At 39.9% G+C, this 23,847-nt stretch overlaps 1 long non-coding RNA gene across 1 annotated transcript in view; it reads left to right on the top strand.

Annotated features, from left to right (window-relative positions):
- LOC309864586 overlaps positions 1–22,330 on the top strand; it is a 55,324-nt gene extending 32,994 nt beyond the window's left edge. The window contains exon 3 of the long non-coding RNA XR_014311625.1: positions 22,165–22,330. This is a non-coding gene — a long non-coding RNA (uncharacterized lncRNA). The remainder of the gene's footprint in view (positions 1–22,164) is intronic.
- The last annotated feature ends 1,517 nt before the right edge of the window (positions 22,331–23,847 follow it).

Here is a 23,847-nt window from a genome sequence, read left to right as displayed (position 1 = left end):
AGATATTTAATAAAATCATCCATTTAATTAGTAACCTAGTGGTTTAGATTTCAAATTTCCAATTAAACACCAAATCGATTTATTAATTCAATAAATACACCAACCTCTGTCCTGGGATATGGAGACCACGATGGCCATGGGGTGGGTTATGCCAGTAAAAAGCACATGGTCCAGCAATTTCTCTGAAAACGTATTGCACCATTGATTCAAGAGCTGGTGTTTCTGAAGATGAGAAACCATACAGCTCTTCAGAGAGGACATGGTTTCCATGCATACTCAATAGGTTTATTGCCGGGCTTATTCAGAATATATAGATTCCCATGGGATGATCCGCAGTAGATATTTTTCAGAAGTGCTGAGAAATTCATTGACTTTCTTAAAAACTGCACCCTCTGGGTGTCCATCATATTTTGAATTTTAAGTAGTGGGGCTAGTCCTTCAGAATTTCTCCCTGTGCTGTTCCTTCCGGGGGCTCCAGTCTCACTGGGCTCACTGCGGGGTGGGGGGGTCGGCATTCTGTCTGATACATCGTAATCTCACTGTAACGGGTGCTCTAATGTGGATTTCAGGTGGCCGACGGTGGTTCACGGAGCCCCTCCTGATGGCATTTGAGCTGTAACACTCTCTGGTGTGTTTTCTCCCCTTACAGTTCTGGCCTCCATGCACCAAGCCCCTCTTCTTTTAAGCAGAAAAATATTACCCGTATTTTTTTTTGAAGAGGAAGAAAGAAAACTCCCAAGAGCAAAGACAGCCCCCTCTTGAAATGTTCTGGGGGAGGGAGAGAGTGTTTAGAAAGCTGTTTAAGCTTCCTTTTACAGATGGCTCACTGCCTTTAAAACACCACAATCATATGGCGGCTTTTATAGTAAAAGAGGGAATGCGATAGCTTGGCAGAGACTGCGGTGTTTCCATTCGCTGATGGTGAATCGGCTGGGCTCCTTGTTGATAAAAATTAGTGGGCCTTCCTTTAAAGAATATCGAGGTGGTTTCTATACAGAAGAGAATCTTTGATCCTTTCCATTTTATGAAAGCACATGGGTAAAGGATTTCTCTGGCCTTGGAAGTCTTCAGCAGATGGCCAAGGCTACGAGGAGCCAAGAAACCACACTAAAGATCCCAGTGGCAGTGCTGCCTGCAATGGCCCAGGCCTCCCTCTGCCGCTGCGTCCAGGACCTTCAGAAGTGGGCAGGGCCACTAAGGCCACTTAGGCCAGGGACCTGCGCCATCACGGTGACCTCATCCCCTTCTACCGCAGCTGGGGCCGCCTCTTGCTCCTTAGGCCCAGAAGGGGACCTCTTCTCTCACTTTAGCGTCTCACTCTGATGTTTGGGTTCCTGATGTGTCATTCCCTCACCAAGGAAGTGTTTGTCTATGCACCTGTCGTGGCCTAGGCACTCTTCAAGGGCTTGGGATGCACAGTGAAAGTATCGATCTAGATCTCCACCCTGACAGAGACTTCTGGGATAGTGGGATTGAAGCATCCAGTGTGCGGAGCAGAGTCTGGAGTGGAGGACGGGGTGGAGGACGGGGTGGGAAGCCAAGGGATGGGGCAGTACGAGGGTCCCGGATGCCTGGGCAGCGGGCGGGGTGGTCTGTGCTGTGGCAGGACAGAAAACCATAGTTGTCCTGCCTGCTTGACTGTTTGGCCCAGTGCCTCTCTGGTGTTGGGTGAGTCAGGAATAAGAACTAGAAGGTAAGACGCAGGAGTAAGAACCAGGAGGTAAGATGCAGGAGGGTAAGGCTGTAAGTCAAGAGTGATGAGTTGGCCAACAAGCCTTCTTCTAGAGCTGTGGGAACTGACAGCTGCAGGGGAGGCGGGGTCTCTCATTTTCTGTAGAAAATCCCCTTTCCAATGCCTGGGCATTCTTTTCGCGTGTTCCAAAGAGTGTGTTTGTCCTTCATGAGTTCTGTCCTTCAAGGAAGAGGGTGAATTAATGAACTGATGTTTCTCCTGGCTTCAGAAAAGAAAGTTTATGCATATATTTCAGTGCATCAGGCGTTTATGAGGATTACAAACGGAGAATTTCTAATCGGTAGCTCAAATGTGGTCTGGTGATTTTTAATGCTGGCAAAAATAGGTTTTTCTAGAGACATGTAGTGGGAAAGCAGATAAAGCGTCTCCAATCTGCCCAAGACTAGTGTCCAACACACAGTCAAGCCGGGTTTTTGGTGCGGCCAATGTTGGCCGAAGGCATGGCGTACCCCACTATGGGACAGAGGGGAGCACCCAGAGGGGCAAAGTCTCTGAGATGGACCTAAAGCAAACACTTCCATCACTGCTGAAGCTATTGCCTGGGGAAGAAAGATGATCAGTCTGGTGAAGACCCAGCTTACTCTCAGCTGTTCTGAGCTGCTTTTGAGGAGAAACCTTTTTGTAAAAAAGCAGTATTTGGAATCGATGTTTCTCCCCAATTTAGGACAGTAAGTCAGCTGTACCTCTCTTCCTCCCGCCACCTCCTCCCTCCCCCTTTCTATTTTTCTCTCTCACATCATGGAGTTAGGTGTTGACATTTTAAACTTAGGTGACAATGATTCAAATTCTTTATCATAAAAGAGATAGATAAATATGGCTGGATTAGATTTTAGTGGCAAAATCTCTGTCTAATTAATACGTGTTTTCGGTGTGTATAACTTCGGGATCTAAAATAACTCGGTAATAAATTATTGAACATGTATTTAGGCAGCACTTAACCAAATTCCTACAACAGGGGAGGGGCCTCTGGTCAGGCCCTCAGATTAACAGGATGGTCAAGAATCTGTCCCTCTTCTCTACAGTCTCAACATCCAGTGAGGGAGCCAGGCACGTCTGTCAATGGTTTTATTCCATTGCAGACGAATGGTAAGTAAAGCACAATATAATACTGAGGGTCAAGAAAGGAGATGCCAGTTTTATCTGTGGAGATACAGATCTCGGTCTCTATCTATATCTATATGGTTAGGGGAATGGCTTCTTGAAGAAACAGGAATCGGAGAGATCATTTGAAAGAGGGTTGAAATTAAGAAGGATACTTCATGCAGAAGACACAACGTACATGAAGAAAGACAAAGGACTGATTATGTTAAGGGGAATGAACTTCATCAACTTGCAGGATTTCTAAAGGCCAGGGTGAAAGTTTTAAATAGAAAACTACTGAATATTTTTAGAACATCTGGCTGGCTCACTGGGTTAAGTGTCTGCCTTCAGCTCAGGTCATGATCCCAGAGTTCTGGGATCAAGTCCTGCATTGGACTCTCTGCTCAACAAGGAGTCTGCGTCCCCCCTCTCTCTGCCCCTACCACCTGTCTTGTGCTTGCTCTCTCTCTCTCCCAAATAAATAAATACAAAATTTAAAAAAGGAAAAAGTTTGGGTTAAAAAAAGAAAACTGAATATTTTATAGCAAAGGAGTGCCATTCTTTGCTCTGTATGTATGAAAACATGATGGTCATAATGGATTGGGAAAAGGCAAGATGGCTGGAGACGGGCTCCTTGTTCAGCTATAACTGTGGGCAGCAGTCCCACAGAAATGGATGTGAAGAAATGGACTTCATTATTGTTGAGAACAGCGTTTGAAAGGCTTTAATGACACATCTGAATAGGAGTCATGTTTTATAGGTCTGTGGGGATTAGGTGGTAAATTCTACCTAAAGATGGTTGTTTTCAGGGTTTGTAAAACCCCACATCAAGATGTGAATCAGGCAAAACAAAACGTGGTTTTGCGGCACATTAGATGGATCGAAGCTGCAGGCAGGCAGCTGTAGGTCACCAGTGCAGTAGCACCCGAAGCCGGGAGGGTAGAACACGTTGCCCAGGGAGCATCCGTGGGGTGGAAAGGGAAGAGCGTGAGTATGAAGCTGAGTAACAGCTACGGCAATGTCAACAGCAGCACCAGCACAACCGCACTGTCCGCGGCTGTGGAAGTGAGCTGCCAACGTGACCCCGAACGCGTCTCAGCCCCTGGCGTTCTTGTTTATGCTGAGGACAGCCCCCTGAAGCAGACCTCCAAGCCCCTGTCCAGACCATATGATCACAGCCCCGAGGCATCTTGACTACGACTCCTGACCCTGACCCGCCTGGCTGAGTGGACCCTGGATTCCTGCCCCACAGAAACTGTGTGAGATACTGAGTTTATATTCTTTTTTTTTTTTAATTTATTTTTAATTTATTTTCAGCATAACAGTATCCATTATTCTTGAGCTGCTAAGTTTTGGGGGTACCTTGTTATACACGAATACTGCTTGGATTCCCGTTCGGGGAGAGAACGGGGATTCCTGTTCTTTCCTTTCCCTGGCTACAGTTGAAGTCAGCTTGCGGATTGTGACTGAATAACTTGCATTTTACTTCCAGCGCATGCAAAGTTTGGCTCCTGAAGCCTCTTTCAAGACCTACCCAATAATCACGGATTGTTTTTAGACCAGGATCATGGTTTCTTAGGCTGTACCCTTCCCTCTGAAACTGGGTTTTTGGCCTGTTTGTTTCTGGTCGGCTGTGTGGGGGAATGACCATACCCCCATTTATTCTGATACATGACTTGTAGCCTTGGTTCCTCTGGCCATGCTTCCTGGTGGACAAGAAGCTCAGGGTGGAGTCTGGTATCGAACATGTATCCAGGTCACTGGTCAAATGAAGAGTCTTAGTAGCCTTTGTTGTCCAAAGCTCTAGTTAGTCTTACTCTCTTCTGTTTTAGGCCAGAAGCACTTGGCATTTCTAATCAAACTTCCTTGGCTTTGAATGTTCTCTTTCCTTTACTTTCTTTCTTGAAAACTGTCAGTGTGTTTCCCAAGCGTATTGCCTACCTTGCTAAGGGCAGACCAAAGGACCCCAAACTCTGGGATGCTCTGACTCCCTCCGAACCCACTGTGACTCTGCTGACCAGATTAGGTCAGGACCACTGACCACTGACCACATTAGCTCAGTTTCGCCAAATACTTCTCTGTGGCATGAACAGATTCTCTAGTGTTCTTGGCTGCCTGCTGCCTGCCTGCTAAAACAATGCCATATATTTTAGGGTTTAATTAGGACAATACCCCACTTCAAGATAACAATTTCTGTATTGGTTATTATAAGCTGATTGCTATAAAAAACAAATGCCCAAGGTCCATTGGTTTAACAGAGAAGAATAGAGAGCAGATGACTTCTAATTACCTAGAATATCTCTGATCTTAAAATCTGCACTGAACATGTGGGGCGAAGTAAAGCATGAGTCCATTAAAACTATCTCTGTACTGTATAAAACAAGCTGATTTAGTGAAGCTGATTGGTTCTCCAGGTAACCTGATACAGTTGGGAAGAATGGAGGTTTTGGCTTCAGGCCCATTTGGGTGAGAATCCCCGATCTGCCTCTCCAGCTGCTAGAAGCTCTCGGAGTCTCAAGATCTCTATCTTTAAAATGTAGCAATCACACTACTGATATCGGACAGGTTTGATAGGATTAGGTAAAATAATACATGGACGTCCTCAGCACAGCGCCCAGAACATAACAAAATATACAGTGATAGCTACTTTATTCATTTTTATAGAAAGAGTCCAAGCAGTGGGTGATTCAGCATAACCCATACGGGGCGTGAGGTTTTCTAATCCCCTTTGCCCTCGGGGTGAGTCAAGCGGATGAATATGAGGAAGGCGGTCCTTCAGCAAAGAAGACTTTTATACTTTTGCAAGTAAAGTCAGTAGAGCGTTTGGATGGAAAGGATGAATGGTTAGAAGAGATTTTCCCATGTTCTTTTATGATTTCTTTGCCACTTAGAATCCTCTTTTATGGTATTGGACTTCCTTAGAGATGATGATGAGGCATCGGCCAAGATTCTTCCAATGTGGAAAGAAGTACTTCTTCCACCCCGCTTTCTACTAACTCCAGGTTATAAAGCCAGCTAGTGGCAACCCAGGGGACCCAGGAGAGAGTAAGCCTTGGATAGGCTACGTGAGCTCTTGTTTTGTCTGGGCTTCATTGGAGGAACAACCAAAACTGTTTTGCTGATAGCACACTAGGAGTGTTTATGAAGGTTTGAGGCTGAATTTCTAGTAATCACCCATGTGCTGTTGTTTTTCCCAGAGTGCCTGTCGTGATATGTGCCCATAAACCAGCAGAGAATGCATTTTCAGAAATTCTGATTCTTGGTTCTCTTCCCAGAAGAGAGAGCATAATAATGATAAGAGGACAAATCAAATAAGTAAGGAAGAATTCCACCTGGAACTGAATTGTGTTCCCTCTCTAGTTTGTATTGTTTTTTTCTCTCTCTCAATGAATAGTCTATCATCTTTTATTTTAGTAGATGTCGGGAAGCAACTCATGATTTCTAACCTACATATGGGTACTGCTTCGTAAAGTACTGCTTTCCGCACTATAAATGGTTCACATCATCTTGAGTATAGTTTGCTTTGAGCAGTTTCTAAATATGAATCACTGCCGGAGTAAATAGATTATTGAACCTCTTTTCTAATCATTATGTGGGTGGCCATTATGTTTTTGTGGTAACATGGTTACATCTAATTCTGTGCTATGCACTGAATAATGTTTTGAGGTCTGAGGAACAATTAAATACAAGCCAAAAGTACTAATTTAGTAATAGGGTATTAGATCATTACTTTGTTTCTCAGTAATACAAATATTTTTATGATGTTACTTGTTTTCTACTCTAATTTTAAAAGGAATTTAATCTCATAACAAAATCTATTAGAAATAGGAAAAGTTGAGGGAAACTTTATAAATTATTACCTAAAAATAATTACTGATACATTTTTGTGTTTGCTTTTAGCAGCTTTTTTCTATATAAGTACACATATATAAACTCCTGTTTATATGGTGAAAATATTTGCTTATATAAATATGGATATGGAGAACAAAATTGGGGTAACCCTCTATGTGACATATTGCGTGTGACAGAGTTATGAAACATTTTTGACTTACATAATAAACATTTTTAGATGTTAGTCTATATATATATATATATATATATATATATATATTTAAAAGATTTTATTTATTTATTAATGAGAGACAGAAAGAGAGAGAGAGAGAGAGGCAGGGAGGGAGAGAGGCAAAGGAGAAGCAGACTCTTCGAGGAGCAGGGAGTCCAAGGCAGGGCTCAATCCCAGGACCCTGGGATCATGACCTGAGCTGAAGGCAGATGCTTAACTGACTGAGCCACCTAGGTGCCCTTGTTAGTAAATATATTTTAAAAAATAACCTAAAAGAACCACCTAAAATCTCAATATAAATTTTCATTTTAACCATTCTCCCATTATTGGTGCTTTGGTTTTCTGTTACAAATAATGCTGTGAATGATACTTATTATTATAGTTTCTTTGTAAAAAATTCCTGAAAGTAGAATTACTGATTCAAAGAGCACAATCTTTTTAAAATACCTGTGCTGATTTGCATTCTTACCAATAATGCATAGTCACAAAATAACTGCTTAAAAATCTTTACTAAGATTAGAGATAAATATACTATAATGCATCATTGTTTCAAGTTGTAGTTCTGTAATTTCTAAGATGGAATTTCCCGATACTTTTATCAGACATTTGTATCGTTTTACCCTAGTAGAAAAAAACAAGGCAGAAGGTAGGTGGAAGAGAAGAGCTGATACTAACACAGGGACCTTTCAACTTGAGGGCCACAGGGAGGCAGGGCACCAGAGGGACTCTGTAGCAGTGCCTGCTGGGATTTGTGGTCAGTCTTGTGCTTCATTGGTTGGGAATTTTAGAAGGACCCCCATAGAAGACCCAAAAGAACCCCATTGGATGAATGTCTCCTGAACACTCCGACAGTGGGGTAGAAATTAGGCCCAGCAACTTGTCCTGCACCTGAATATCCAAGGAAGAAATCTGATTGTCATCCAAGTAGATGGGGAAGGGGTTCAAAGGAAGGCACATACATACCCTGCCTATTGGTTAAAAACAAAACAAAACAAAACAAAACAAAACAAAAAAACACTTCCTGCTTAGAGCTTGACTTATTTTAACAACAAATAAACAAAGTATTCCATGGAATACCAAAATGGAAAGTGAGTAACATCTTGAGTCATAGAGAGAATGTAATATAACTTTCAATTGCTTTATTACAGGAATCAGAAGAAAAATGTAGAAAACTGCTTGAAATCCTTAATAGGTCGTAAGATAGAATGAACTCTAAGAAACACACAAGAAGAGAAGAGAGAGGATAAAAACTCAACAGGGTAGAATAAATATGAGATGCATGAGGGAAGAAAGGACTATAGTGAAATTAAAAGTAAAAAACATAATCGTATACGTAAGTCAGTGTGAAGGATTCATCTACAAAATGATGACTGTATTTTGGAGTGGGAAGTGAGAAGAGATTCATTCCACAATCCACATAGGTATTTTTCCTTCTTTAAAAAAAAATAGACTTTATTTCTTAGAGCAGTATTAGTCTCATAGCAAAATTACACAGGAAGTGCCGAGAGGTCCTGTATATTCCTTGCCCCCACACGTACCCAGCTTTCCCACTAGGCTATTTTTCTTTTTAGTTACAAGAGCTTGAAAAGATTCTGGAAGTATTGAAGTATGAATAGTTGACATTCGAAGGTGCAGAAACTTAACTTGTCCTCCATCATTCCCTCTGTACCCAGTTTCAGAAGACAGTTTGCCATAGTCAACAAATTTTGAGCTAAATGCCTGTTACCCAAGAAATATGTGCCCAGAGAAGTTGTCTTTTATGCAGAAAGTCATTTAAAACCTGTCTAAATATAGAACTGGAAAAATATACTGTAAATTTTCTCTTCTTAGGGAAAAAAGAATACTTTGAAAAAATCCAGGATGTATTGAAATAATGACTTTAAGAGCAAAATATTCATGGGTTAAAAGGGCTTCCAAGGCTTCCCTTCCTCATTTTCATCACAGATCCTGGCGTCCAGCGGAGCTGTGTGGACTAGCAGGAGTGCAAGGGGACCCAAGATTCTCTCAGTGGGCACACATGATGGCTCTTCTCATAAGAAGCCCCCTACTCCAGCCACATCCCCCACCCAGAGAAACAATCTCTTGCTGAGCTTCATATGCACTTAATACGGTTATTATTTTTCTCTACTGAAACTTAATTCTGGTAAAATAGTTCCCTGGTTTGGACTCTGAGAATAGAGAATTAAAACATCAACAACAGAATCTAGTTTGAAGTGTATGATGCTATTTCTATTACAGAATCTCCACTTTCTTAATTTCATCCCTAGGGTTATTTAAAATCTCTTCTTTAGTGACAATCAAAATATTCTCAAGGTTCATTAATTTAGGATTCTTTCAACATGTATTTATTTTCCAATTGTTTTGTGCCAAGTTCCTGGGCTGGGCACTCGGAATAAAATGATGGTAAAAAACAAACATGAGCCTTGTCTTTGAATCAAAGAGATCTAGACCCAAGACACATCATAAACTTGCAAAGACAAAAAGAAACTTAAAGCAGCAAGAAAAAAAGCAAGTTATCTCTTATCCTCAAAAATACTAACATCTAGGGCTGTCTGGGTGGCTCAGTAGGTTGTGTCATCTTTGGTTCAGGTCGTGATTTCAGGGTCCTGGGATTCAGCCCTATGCCAGGCTCTGTGCTCAGCAGGAGTCTGCTTAAGGGATTCTCTCTCTCCTTCTCCCTCTGCCCCTCCCCTTGCTCTAGCTCTTTCTCTCAAACAAATAAATAAATATTTTATAATAATGAAAAGTAAGAAAAAGGAAAAAAAGATCTCAAATCACTAACCTAGATTTCTATCTAAAAAAATAGAAAAATATGAGAAAAGTAATAAAAAAAGCAGCTATAAGAAGAATATAATAAAGATTAATGTGGAAATAATGTAATAAAGAATAGAAAGCAATAGAGAAAAATCAACTAAACAAAAAATTTGTTGTTTGACAAACCTTTAGTAGACCAACAAGAAAAAAAAGGGAATCAATATTCAAGTTACTAAAATCAAGAATGAAAAAGGGGACATCACTACCAACTTTATAGGAAAAAAAAAAAAAAAGACTATAGGGCATGCTGTGAACAATTGTGCCCCAAGGGCTTTTACAACCTAGATGAAAGGGCCAAATTCCCAGAAATGCATAGATTTTCAAGAGGGGCTCAAGGCAGAAAAAAATATGAAGAAGTGAAGAGGTGAAGAGATTCTTTTAATGTCTTTGTGTTATTTTCTAATGTACCATTTTAATTCTCTTATTTATTCTCCCATTATTTATTGAACTAACTTTATTCCCTGGAATTACAATTAATACTTTAGTTTATAACCATTTAGTTTATATTAGTATCAATTTAGCTTTAGTAGTACACAAAAATTTCACTCCTTTTCAGCTTTACTCTTTCCCCTCCATTGTCCTATTATTGTGCAAATCACAACTTTACACACATATAATCCATCAACACAATTTTTCTAGTATTGCTTTATGCAGTTTTCCTTCAGCTAAGAGGATGAAACCATTGCAAGCAAAAGACTGTTTATGCCATCTTTACCTTTACTTATATAGTCACCTGTACCAGCACCCTTTCTTTCTTCACATGGATTGAGTTTCTGTCCATTGTCCTTGCATTTCATCCTCAAACACTCTTTAGACCTCTTCTTGGGGATGCCTGCTACTGACAGATGTTCTCAGCTTTTGTTTTTCTGGGGATATCTTCATTTCTCCTTCATTCTGGAAGGGTAGTTTTGTTGGATATAGAATTCTTGTTTGACTTTCTTTTCCTTTCAGCATTTTGAATGTGTCATTCCACTGCTTTCTGGTCACCATGAGAAATTAGATGTTAATATATATACACATATATGTATATATATTATGAAATATGAATTATAAATAAAACATATATACCAATAAAATGTAAGCAAATATATACACCAATAATATATATGTATATTTTATATACACATATAAAATATGTATCTATTTTAAAGATTTTTACTTATTTATTTGAGAGAGCGAGAGCATGAGAGGTGGGGAGGGATAGAAGTAGAGGGAGAAGCAGACTCCCCTCTGAGCAGGGAGCCAGATATGGGGTTTGATCCCAGGACCCAGGGATCATGACCCAAGCTGAAGACACTTAACTGTCTGAGCCACCCAGATGCCCCAGATGTTAATATTTTTGCTTCTTTCTTGATGGTTTAAGTTCCTTTCTTTGTCTTCGATGATTTATGATGTATCTTGGTCTAGACCTCTTTGAATTTTTTCCTATTTGGAGTGGGTTGAGCTTCTTGAATATGTAGATTAGCACTTTTAACAAGTCAAATTTGGGAAGATTTCAGACACTATTTAAATGTTCTGTTTGCCCATTTCTTTCTCCTTCCTCTTTCTGGGACTCCCATTATACATATGTTGGCCCTATTAATGGTCCCATAGGTCTCTGAAGCTCCATTAATTATTTTTCATTCTTTTTAATTTCTCTGCCTCATCCTGTATAGTATCAATTGACTGATTTTAAAGTTTACTGACTTTTTCTTCTGTCAGCTCAAATCTACATTAAGCTCCTCTAGTGAACTTTTCAATCAAGTTACTGTACTTTTTGACTCCAGAATTTCTATTCAGTACCTTTCAAAATTTTCTGTCTCTTTTGGATATTTTCTATTTGGTGAGACATTTTTCTCATATTTTCCTCTAGTTCCTTCGATATGGTTTCTTTTATTTTTGAACGGATTACAATAGCCAATTTACGCTCTTTGTCTGCTAAGCCCAGCATGCCGGCTACCCCAGGGATCCTTTCTGTTGACTGTGTTCTCCCTGCACATGGGCCGTATCTCATTGCTTCTTTGAATGTCATGTAATTTTTTTTGCTGAAAACTAGATTTCTAAGTAATACCATGTGAAAACTCTGGAAATCAGATATTTCTCCTGCCCCTCTTCAGTAGTAGTTATTGGTGCTTTTTTGTTGTTTTTGTTGCTATTTTTTTTCCTTTAATGACTTGATTGAACTGATTCTGTAAAGTCTATTATATAAAACTACTATAGTTTCTGCGTCATTTATCTTGGTGGTCAGCTATGACTAGACAGAAACTGTACCCCTGGGGATAAAAATATATGTTTATAAAAAATAAAAAATTATATTAAAAAAATTTCTTTATATACTTTAAACTATGAAATCTCCAGCGCTTGCTTATGGCTCTGAGTGCATTTCATCTTCTGTGCTTCTATCATTTCCAGCTCTGCCTTGTACTCACCTCACCCTTGCATAAAGCCTCAAGATTCCTAAGATGAGAGCATTTAGGAAGTTCTAAGGTGTTTTCTGGGAATACATGTAGCTTTATGTGTACATGTGGGCTTCTAGATATCCAGGAGCATGTTGGAATTTTCCAAAACTTTTATGGATGTCTCATTCCTCAGATCTTTCCTTAACGTTTGTGTGTGTGTGTGTGTGTGTGTGTGTGTGTGTGTACCTCTTGTTTTATCTTTATCCCTTCATCAGGCAGCTGTAATGTTAAATAATCACCACTGATTATTCTCAATAACAGTCTGGAGAAAAAAGCTGTTGAGTGTATTACTTCTGAGTAAGGTAAAATAAAGAAAGACTCTGAAAGTGGGGTTTCCAGAGAGTTTATAGACAGGTTGAATAGTGACAGTTCACCAAGGTTGGAGCTTGAGGGGCTCCAATCCAGTTCCTCCCCATCCCAGGTTGCTGGTCTTCAGATATGTAGTCTTGAGGCTGTTGGTTTTCAAGGCTCCTACAAAGGTGGGGTGAGGAACATAAAAATAGGGCCATTTAAAACACCAAATCCTCCCTGCTTTTACAGAAGTTATGTCATTTCTTTTGAATAAATTCTTCTTGGATTATGCAACTTTTTTTTTTTTTAATTTCCAGAGTTCTTAAAACATTGAATTGCCATTTTTGCTGGTGTCACGATTACTTTTGCAGGAAGCACATTTTCATATACTTATGTTTTCATATACCTATGTTAGTAAGAACTAACATAGGTGGTCTTTACTTCATTATTCTGAGTGTTTCCTCCCCCTCTCCCCATTCTTCTTACCAGGAACATTGAAGACATGTGTGGAGTTGGAGCAGAATCTCATCACCATGAACATGACAGTCCAACAGTAAGGAGAGTGGAACAAGATGATAAATAGAATGTAAATTCTTTAAAAAAAATTTGATTTATTTACTTGAGAGAGAGAACACAGAGGGAGAGGGAGAAGCAGACAGTCCACTGACCAAGGAGCCCAATGTAGGATCCCAGGGCCCTGGGATCAGGACCCAAGCCAAAGGCAGATGCTTAACTGACTGAGCTGCCCAGGTGCCCCTAGAGCCTAAATTCGTTATAATGTTGAACCATAATATCAAATCTGCAGTGAAATTCCTATTTGTTGTAAAGAATCCATCCTTAATTTAAAAAATCATTGTGTTTTCGTTGTTGCTGTTACTGGTAACAACACAAGCACAACATGGCATATGGCAAAGAACACTTGTTTAATAAATTATTTTTGAAGAACACTAGTTGATAATTTCAATTATATACGACTGAGTATGGGTTCACTAAGAAAGGTTTCTTCTATGACAATTAATGAAAAAGCCATTGGAGACTTAACTTGAAGGAGTTCAATGGGCTGAGCAGGGCTGGAGGAAAGGGCCAGGAATAGAGCATGGAGAATGGCAAGGAGGTAGAAAGGGATGGGGTTCAAAGAGGATGAGGAGGAAATGGGCTTCCATGCTGGGATTTGGATGGAGAAAGTTGCTTTTGGTCAGACCTCAGAGGGCCTTCAGTGGTGTGTTAGGAGTTTGGCCCTTCTATCAAATGCAAATAGGTGGTGGAGTCTCTCTTTTCTGAGAAGTTAAGAAAAATCCCCTTAAAGATACCTATAGCCTTTGCTTTAAAAGAGTGAGAGCTACACACCACGATTTTTCCAGCCTGCTAGCTCTCAGCTGGCATGGAGAGATAGGACCAGCCCAATTTCAATTTTGCTATCTCGTCTACAAACACGTTAGAGCATGACCAGCAATAAAAATGGAAAACTCATCCTCTGGCTTGATAAATACCTCTCAAGAAGTGCAAGTTTTCCCAGGGGCATTTTCATCTTATACAGGATGGGAGGCCGAATGAAGAGGGCCACTCCACAAGTATGAACTGATGAGGAAGAAAACGCATAAAAGATTTAATTTAAATTCTTCCCAGTAACATACTATTGTTTCACAGAATTTCTCCACAACAGTAATCTTACATGTCTCTTTAAAGCAAAACAACTGCATTAGAACTGTTTAACAATTTCTGGTAAGAGCCCTATCAGGTAGAAAGGAAAAATATGGGAATGGCTAGACTTTGTAGCATGAGATGTGTGGAAAACAGGTCCTATGGAGAAATGTCTAACATACAAATCATCACCACATATGAAATTTACCTGAGCTGTACATGGCAGTAATTATTAGATGTTGCTCTCTCCCACCCCCAGCCCCTAGAGATTGTCCCTAACTGTGGCCTGGGCTTATGTGTGATCTATAGAAGGACCTTATGAAATGTTATTTTCGTGTTATTAATATTCATCTCTGTGAACTTACCGAAAATAAGAATCAGTAAAAACACATTCTTTCTGGTGGGAACATATCATCCCTCTAAGGTATGTATTTAAAAAAGAAAACAAACAGACAAACAAAGAAATAGGTTGAGAGAAATTAATCTCTTGCCCACAAGGACAGTAAAGGGTGGCATGTGAGCATGGTGCACACTTCCTTCTCAATCCGTCCCGTGTCTGCTCTCACGTGTCTCCCTTCACACTTAAACAGCTTGCAACTCCACAGATCTTTACTTATAGGTTCTCACTAGATTGTGTGAAAGAAACTTCATGGGTTACTTCCCATGATCACCTGTCTTGTGTTTTAACCAAGAACCTTCTGAAATAATCATTTTGTTTCACAAAATAAAAACAACGAGAGCTTAAAGTTTCCATTACACAGCCACCCTACATGCTCCTTCTAAATAGTTTACTCTATCAGTATAGTTCTGGACAAATAGAGAAACAATAACTTACTCCATTTAGATCTCAAAATAGTGTGCCTTCCTTGTGCATAATTTTTGATGAGTGCTGTCCAGTAGAACTTTTTACAGTGGCCATTGAACACCCAACATGTTGGTGTGACTGAGGAAATCTTACATTTTTTGGTTGTTAATTAACTTAAATTTAAATGGACCCAAGGTATTAGTGGCTACTGCACTGGATAGTGCGATCCTGGATAAACTCAGGGTTGAGATTAAACCATCATAACTCAAAAGTTCATTAATTCATGGTGGAATGCATACTTCCCCTTGAGCTCCAGGTGAAGATCTCCATGTATGTATGTGTGTGCGTGCTTCTGTCCTTGCATTTTATATTTTTAAACTAAGAATTAGTGAGGTCTAATTTACACATAATAAAACTCACCAATTTTAGTTACAATTCAATGAGTTTTGATAAGCATGTCCACTTCTGTAGTCCCATCACAACCACAGTCAGGACAACTGGACATTTCATTCCCTTGAGAATATTGCCTCGTACACCTTCACAGTCACCCACGTCCCTCACCCCGGCCCATGACACTGCTGATATCCTTCTTGTCACTAGGATTTCACTGCTCCTTTTTGTCTGACTTGATCTCACTGTCATGTTTTTGGGATTTGCCTGTGTTGTATTTTGTATCAGTGCTTTCTTTTACTGATGAATAATATGCCATTATACAGATCTGACACAGTTTGTCTTTACACCTGTTGATGGACATTTGGATTGTTCACATTGTTTTGTTATGATAAATAAGTCCGGTGGAAAAGCATTTTTAAAATTTATTTTTGGTAAGTTGGAGAGAGATTGCTGTGTTGTGTGGTAAATGCGTGTTTAACATAAGAAACTGCCAGTCTGTCTTCCAAAACATGGGTCCATTTTGCACACCTGGTGGTCTTGTACGAGAGCTCCAGTTGTTCCAGAAATCTGCCAATAGGTAGTAAGGTTCGTCTTTTAGTATTTCACTGTTCTAGGAGTTGGTGCTGATGGACATATGGTGAGATGTGAGCCAGAAGAACTCAAGATATAAGGTCAAAGCCTCAACTAGATCAGAATGCTGCTAATACGTTTGGGCCATATTCATTTTTCCCCCTAGTAAGCACTCCCACTTAGTGTTTGAGAGCACAGGCTGGGCATCTTTGTCATGTTAGCTGTACAATGGACACATTATTTGTCCTCTTCATCTCAGTGTCTTCCCCACTGCTTCAGTATCCTCAGCTGAAAACAGGTTGAAGGTTATAGCATCACGGGATGGGGTGAAGATCTGAAGGGTGACCCATGTCAGAGCTTTAGGCTGGTGTCTGGCATGAGGTTCAGTGTCCAACACATGTTAGCAATGTTGCCCATCCATGGTGGCATCTGACTACCTGCAGGGCTCCAATCCCTTCTTCTTGTCTCTGAGCAGATTTGATCTAATGATTCTCCATTTTAAACAAAAATGATACAGTTAAATACTCTTATCAGGATTAACATTTTTTTTATTGTTTTCCATAATCTGGCATTTGTTCTTCACTTCTAATTACAACTCTTATTAAAAGACCCTAGTTTCTGAACACTTCCAGAAGGCAAAATATTTTATGACAAAAAATATGGAGAAAGGGTTCTCAGCTGGCTCAGTCAGTGGAGCATGGGACTCTTGATCTTGGGGTCATGAGTTCAAGCCTCATATTAGGTGTTGAGATTACTTTAAAAAATGGAGAACTGATGAAATAGGACAAGCCCATCATACTGGAACATCTGTCGTTTCCTAAGTGTGACTTTCAATTAGCCTCTTTCTGGATTTTTATCCATAGTATCCTTTTCTCCAATCCTACTCCTGCTTGAGGATCTAGCTCATGCATAAAATCCTCCTGAAGCCTTCCTTTCTCCCTGAACCATGGTGAACCTTCCTGTACTGGTCCTCACAGGAAGTCTGGGATAGAACTCTCTCTGCATTTAATCTCATGAGTCTGTGTGTACTTCCACTCAAACACATATTACATTTGTCTTGTGTGAGAGTAACTTGTAAAAATCTCCCTGAGTAAAGGGACCTAATTTTATATGAATTTTCCTCAAAACACAGTGTACATTTAGTACACTAAAGCATAGAGTGGGTCCTTATCATGTCTTCAATAAATGGGCTTAAGCTAGAATGAAGAAAGCATCAAGATTTCAAAATAGAAGAGTGATGTAACCAAGAATAAAAAAGTCACACGTGAATATTCTTGTTGCTGGTCTTAGTCACTATTGATGGATGAGATGGTTCAAAGTGGTTCATTTATGAATGTAAATTGTGTGTTTAAACAATTAGTCTCATCCTGATTCCTCTCATTAGCCTCTCCTGGTATAAAGAGTGTATTTCTATACACATTTCACACATACTACATTTCTTATTAAGTGTGAAACTCAACTACTGTTGGAATGTGCTAATGCTGTAAATTAGGAAATGAATCTTAAGGAATTCACCTTGAAATAAACATACAAATTATAAACTTAATTACATAAATGAAGAACTTCTTGCTAGGGCTTTCTTATATAACATTTGGTTATTATCTGCAACAAAATTTCAATTGTATACAGAAATATTTTTGTACATTTAGAGTATTTTGGTCATAGAGTTAAGTGTACATACACACATACACACACATCACACACATTCACAGTCTCACACACATACACACACACAAGCGTGCACGCACATGTGCATGACCAGTTCACTCAAGTGAATAACTGTTGTGCCTTTAAACTGAGAGTCATTCATTTCACTTTCAGACATTGGATTTTTTTTAAACTTCAACTAAATTTAGCTTCTCAAGGCTTTCCTCATGTTTCATGTTACTGGACTCTAATGTAGGACTGGTGCCAGTTTTTTAGCTTTCACACATTAGTAAAAAGTCTAAGAATAATCTCCCCTCCCTTCCCATGGCTCATAAGAACGTGGAGAGATGTGAATAACCTGTAGCTTAAAAAAAAGGGGAAAGTGGCGACCGTGGACATTGCTGCTATAAACATTGGGTACAGATGACTCTTCTTTTCATGACATCTGTATTTTGGGGATAAATACCCAGGAGTGCAATTGCAGGGTCATAGGGAAGCTCTATTTTTAATTTCTTGAGGAATCTCCACACTGTTCTCCAAAGAGGCTGCACCAACTTGCATTCCCACCAACGGTGTAAGAGGGTTCCCCTTTCTCCACATCCTCTCCAACACATGTTGTTTCCTGTCTAGCTAATTTTGGCCATTCTAACTGGTGTAAGGTGGTATCTTAATGTAGTTTTAATTTGAATCTCCCTGATGGCTAGTGATGATGAACATTTTTTCATGTGTCTGATAGCCATTTGTATGTCTTCATTGGAGAAGTGTCTGTCCATATCTTCTGCCCATTTTATGATATGATTGTCTGTTTTGTGTGTGTTGAGTTTGAGGAGCTCATTATAGATCCTGGATATCAACCTTTTGTCTGTACTGTCATTTGCAAATATCTTTTCCCATTCTGTGGGTTGCCTCTTTGTTTTCGTGACTGTTTCCTTTGCTGTGCAGAAGCTTTTGATTTTGATGAAGTCCCAAAAGTTCATCTTCGCTTTTGTTTCCTTTGCCTTTGGAGATATACTTGAAAGAAGTTGCTGTGGCTGATATCGAAGAGATTACTGCCTATGTTCTCCTCTAGGATTCTGATGGATTCCTGTCTCACGTTGAGGTCTTTTATCCATTTTGAGTTTATCTTTGTGTACGGTGTGGAAAGAACCAAGATGCTCTTCAACGGATGAATGGATAAGGAAGATGTGGTCCATATACACTATGGAGTATTATGCCTCCATCAGAAAGGACGAATACCCAACTTTTGTAGCAACATGGACGGGACTGGAAGAGATTATGCTGAGTGAAATCAGTCAAGCAGAGAGAGTCAATTATCCTATGGTTTCACTTATTTGTGGAGTATAACAAATAGCATGGAGGACATGGGGAGATGGAGAGGAGAAGGGAGTTGGGGGAAATTGGAAGGGGAGGTGAACCATGAGAGACTATGGACTCTGAAAAACAATCTGAGGGTTTTGAAGGGGTGGGGGGTGGGAGGTCGGGGTACCAGGTGGTGGGTATTAGAGAGGGCACGGATTGCATGGAGCACTGGGTGTGGTGCAAAACTAATGAATACTGTTATGCTGAAAATAAAAAATAAAAAAATTTAAAAAAAGTAATTGATTTAAATAAAAAAAGTGGTGCCAAATAGAGCTGTAGCCAAGGAGCAGTCCATTTATTACAGACAGCTCACATAATTTAATACATTTATTTTCTCACAAAAGGGACAAATTAAAATCTGAGCAAATTTTGAATGTTTGACTAAAAGAATAAGTTTTATTAAGGAAAAAAATCTCCTATACCTCAAACTGTTCCAATATTAAAACTAAAGAAGGGTGACCCTCGGAAGGCGCCAAGAAAAGCGTAGTTATACAGAATGTGCTTTTGACTAGATAGATGGATTTATGAGGAGGCACTGAGGACACAATCTGACCTGAGGAATGGGACATTCATCTATAAGTTTGCACTTTTATCTTTTTATTGCTATTTTTCACCTTGATAATGTTCATAAAGTTTATACTTCTGTAGAACAAATGGTGTAGTCACTTGCATTGTACAACCTGATTTTGTATGTTATCATATTTTATGCTTTGTCATATTTGCAATAAATGTACATATTCTTTTCTTAAGTATTAGGGTTTTAAGTTGTTAGAGTGGACAGTTGGAGTGGGCACTGTTTCCCTAACCCCTGCTTCCCTGCCTTGCGCAATCAGGACCCTGGACAACTGCCAACATATTAGCTGTATTCACACTGTCTTTCAAAGCTGAGACTTTCACAATTTATGTTTAGTCTTTCTCTTTCTTACTGAGGTTGGGCCCTAATTTTTTGAACATGATGGATTTTCCTGTATGAATTTCTTTTTTTTTAAAACACCTAAACTTTATTTATTTATTTTTACAAATTTGGTTCTTAATTCTACATCAACATGCATTTAAAAAACAATTTTAGGGCACCTGGGTGGCTCAGTGGGTTAAGCCTCTGCCTTCGGCTCAGGTCATGATCTCAGGGTCCTATGATTGAGCCCCGCATCTGGCTCTCTGCTCCGCAGGGAGCCTGCTTCCTTCTCTCTCTCTCTCTGCCTGCCTCTCTGCCTACTTGTGATCTCTGTCAAATAAATAAATAAAATGTTTAAAAAATAAATAAAAAAACAATTTTAGTCCAACTTTATTGCATTTGACACTTTCTTCCATATTCAGAGCACCTTTACTTTGAGTAAGGGACTTACATACGATTTTCCACTGAATACAAGGGTAGTGCTCTGTTTGCCTCCAGCTGCAGGGTATGAGTATCCATTTAGATATTGCCAAAGAAGTTTACTGGCTTTCACGTTGAGCTCTAAATTCTGATGAATGGCTCTGAGCCCATCGCTTCTCTGTTTAAGGAATAGCACTTAGGAATATCCACCCAAATTACAGTCCTTATAACTCCCACTCCCCCTCCTCTCATTTTTTGTTTGTTTATTTGTTTGTTTGTGTTTATTTGCAAATGCTGGAGATACTACAAGAGCTGGTGTATTTCCTTCAGTGTTCTAGTTTACACAGGCAGAGACCTTAGCACTCATACCTCTGTGTACCTGATAGGTCCTCTGAATATACCTGCTGTCGCCAATCACAGCAACTGCACTGTATCCCGGCTTCCAGACATCCAATTTCAGAATCCCAACCCATCCAGAATCCCTTCTTAGGACCTCGACTGTCACCAGCCACATTAGACCGAGTTCCCTAAAAGTAGCTCCCACTCTAGTGTTCAGTGGGTGTGATTTACTGAGGGAATGTGCCCCGGGAAGGAGCTGTAGGTGGTGAAGGCCAGGAGAGCAGGGGAAGAACTGAGCAAGTGGGTCTCAGGTCAAGTGTGCTTGTTGTGGCCTGATCAGCAGAGGGAGCGTGGCAGTGGAAACCAAACCAGGGGCATTGCAGGGCACAGATGTAAGCCTTTAGCAGCCACACTCACCACTGGGGGGATGGTTTGCTGGACCAGTAAAGGTGACGCCGGCAGGCCACCACAGCACCACGGGCAGCTAGTTAACTAAAAGCATGGGGCCTAGAGAATCATGTAAAGTCCAGAATGTGGGCGTATTCATTTGCTGGGGGATAGAACAAAATACCACAGGATGGTTTAAATAGCAGAACTTTATTTTCTTACAGTTTTGGAAGCTGGAAGTCAGAGATGAAGGGGTTGGCAGGCTTGGGTTCTCCTCAGGGCTCTGTCCTTGGCTTGTGGGTGGCCACCTGGGTGCTCATGTGGTCCTTCCTTTGTGTGCCTGTGTTCTTGTCTCCTTTTCTTATAAAGACACTAGTTAGATTAAACTAAGGGCCACCCCAATGACCTCATTTTAACTCAACTACTGCTTTAAATGATGTTTCTCCAGATACAGTCACATGCTGACGTACGGAGGATGAGAGTTCCAAATATGAGTTTTGAGGGAGTATCATTTAATGCTAGTCCAAATGGGGAGAGGGGACCTGTTATGGATCAAAAAACACCAACACATTGTAAGAGATGGGCCTTTCTAGATCCTACTTGAGGCAAGTCAACAATTAGAAGTTATTTTTGAGTGAATCGAGAAATCCAAATTCAGACTGGGAGCTGCAAGATATCAAGAAATGCACTTTGTTTTTTTAAAGTGCATTAATGATAGTTTTATTTTTAGAAACATGTCCTTATATGAAAATGGATACTGAGCACATATGGGTAGAAGGGTGTTGATGTCTGGGATTAACTGTAGTGAAGCCTGGATGTGCTCGCTCCCACCAGAAAAGCGGAAGGTGTATTGATGAATTACTGAAGGTGAAACTTAGATATTTTTGAAACTGGGTGGTTGAAGTTTCATTATAGTACTTTTTCTAATTTTTTGCATTTTAACAATGTTCATAAAAATGGTAATTAAAAATAAATTAAAAATTATGTTTGGGGCACCTGGATGGCTCAGTGGGTTAAGCCTCTGCCTTCGGCTCAGGTCATGATTCCAGGGTCCTGGGCCCTCTGCTTGGTGGGGAGTCTGCTTCTCCTTCTCTCTCTGCCTGTCTCTGCCCACTTGTGATCTCTGTCTGTCAAATAAATAAAATCTTGAAAAAAAAATTATGTTCATGTTGTTCCATGTAAAACCTTTCCTTTGCATGTTGAGGTGACTAGAGTAGGTTTTTTTTTGTTATTCAGCTAGCCACAATCCTTCTCCTTTTGTCCTACTAGAGAATTCCTTTGGGACAGTAGTCATTTACTCCTGGGTTTTCTGTTTGCATCGTAAAACAATGTACCAGCTCTGACCATGGTCTTTCAAGTCCTAAGATAAAATATTCTTCGGACCATTCCTGACTGTTTCCCACTTCTACTTACCACGTACTGACCACACCCCTTACTTTCATTGTACTCCAACCCATGTTAGGGTAAGTAATGTCTTTGTTTTATCTTGACTATTCAAATGGGAGTTCCTTGAGGGCAGATAGTGAGTTTTATTTATCTTTTATATCCATTATATTTTTCACAGGGTCTTGCACAAAGCAAATTCTCAAGAAATATGGGAATTAGCTATAGATTAGAATGTTAGGTTCATATCAACATTAAACATTTTTTTTTTTTTGCATGCATTGTTTTCTATCCCAAATCATTTGGATAATTCCCCTAGGGTTTTTTGTTTGTTTGTTGTTTTTTCTGAATGATTTTAACTTCTAAATTTCTCATATAATATCATTTGATCAGTAAAGACAAGACATATATTTAGATAACTCTCACGCAAAATTTAATAGGCATAGAAAAAGAGGTAGCACGAGTAACAACTGAAGCTTCTTCTAAATACTCTAAAGGATCTATTGTTATAGAGTTGAGATCACCATACCGATTGATGGCTGATAGATGAAGATGAATATTTATGGAGTAAGTTAATATCTATTTCAGACCTATTCTTTTTAAGGTCTTTCCCCAGTTGATGTTGAAAGAGGTGACAACCAAAGTTGTTGTTTTAAAAGGTTTATTAATTTATTTTTGAAAGTGGGATGGGAGAGGGGAAGAAGAGAAGGAGGGAAAGCCTCAAGCAAACGCCTTGTGGAGCACAGATCCCAGTGCAGGGGTCCAGCCCAGGATGCTGAGATCATGATTTGAGCTGAAACCAAAAGTCGGATGCCCAACCCACTGAACTACCCAGTTAAGAGGTGAGATAAAGTATTGAATTTCCTACTGACTGAATGCCAGTGCAATGCTTCGGTCTCTCTGGTGCAGGTGACAATACTGAAGCACGGGCCTATTGGTCTGGCTTCCCCACCCCCAGTCTTCTAGGAGATAATGACAAACAGCCTCTTCCGTGCTCGTGGCTGGCACAGGGAGCTGTGTAAGAGACGGGATAGCCACCCACTGAGGTCAGCAATGGCAAGTCTCAGGCACTTACGGGAAGACCGTGTGGTCCTGCTTCTTCCGCCCTTTCTCAAACTCAAAAGAAAAGGACAAACCCAGAGGCTAAGGCGTCTTGATATAAAAGAAGATTTTACTTTGGAGTTTTGGTTTCTTCCCCTGCAGACTTTAGTTTCCTTCTGCATTTAGAATATCTCTGTTGACAGCCTAAAAATTGCTGAATGTGCTGATAAAATTCAGATAGCAAAACTAAGTCCCAGCTGGAAAACAGGTCCTTTGGTTTTTGGATATCTTTGTGGTGATGCATAAAATTTCTTCTTTTCTGCTTACTCTGTTCTGACCCTTGTTTTATTTATTTAGTGGAAACCTGAAAAATCTGCCATGGCTAAGAAGTATCATGTTCTAGAAAGATTAATTCATGAAATAACTTGTCTTTATGGGCAACATATTGGAATTTTAAAAGTCCTTAGTAAATAAAAAAGAGTCCTAGGGACTCTTTCCAAAGTCTCAACTGAAGGGCACATAATTTAA

This window comes from Mustela nivalis (assembly GCF_964662115.1).
Source record: "Mustela nivalis genome assembly, chromosome: 5".
NCBI lineage: Eukaryota > Metazoa > Chordata > Mammalia > Carnivora > Mustelidae > Mustela > Mustela nivalis.
This window is presented reverse-complemented; position numbering and strand designations above follow the sequence as displayed.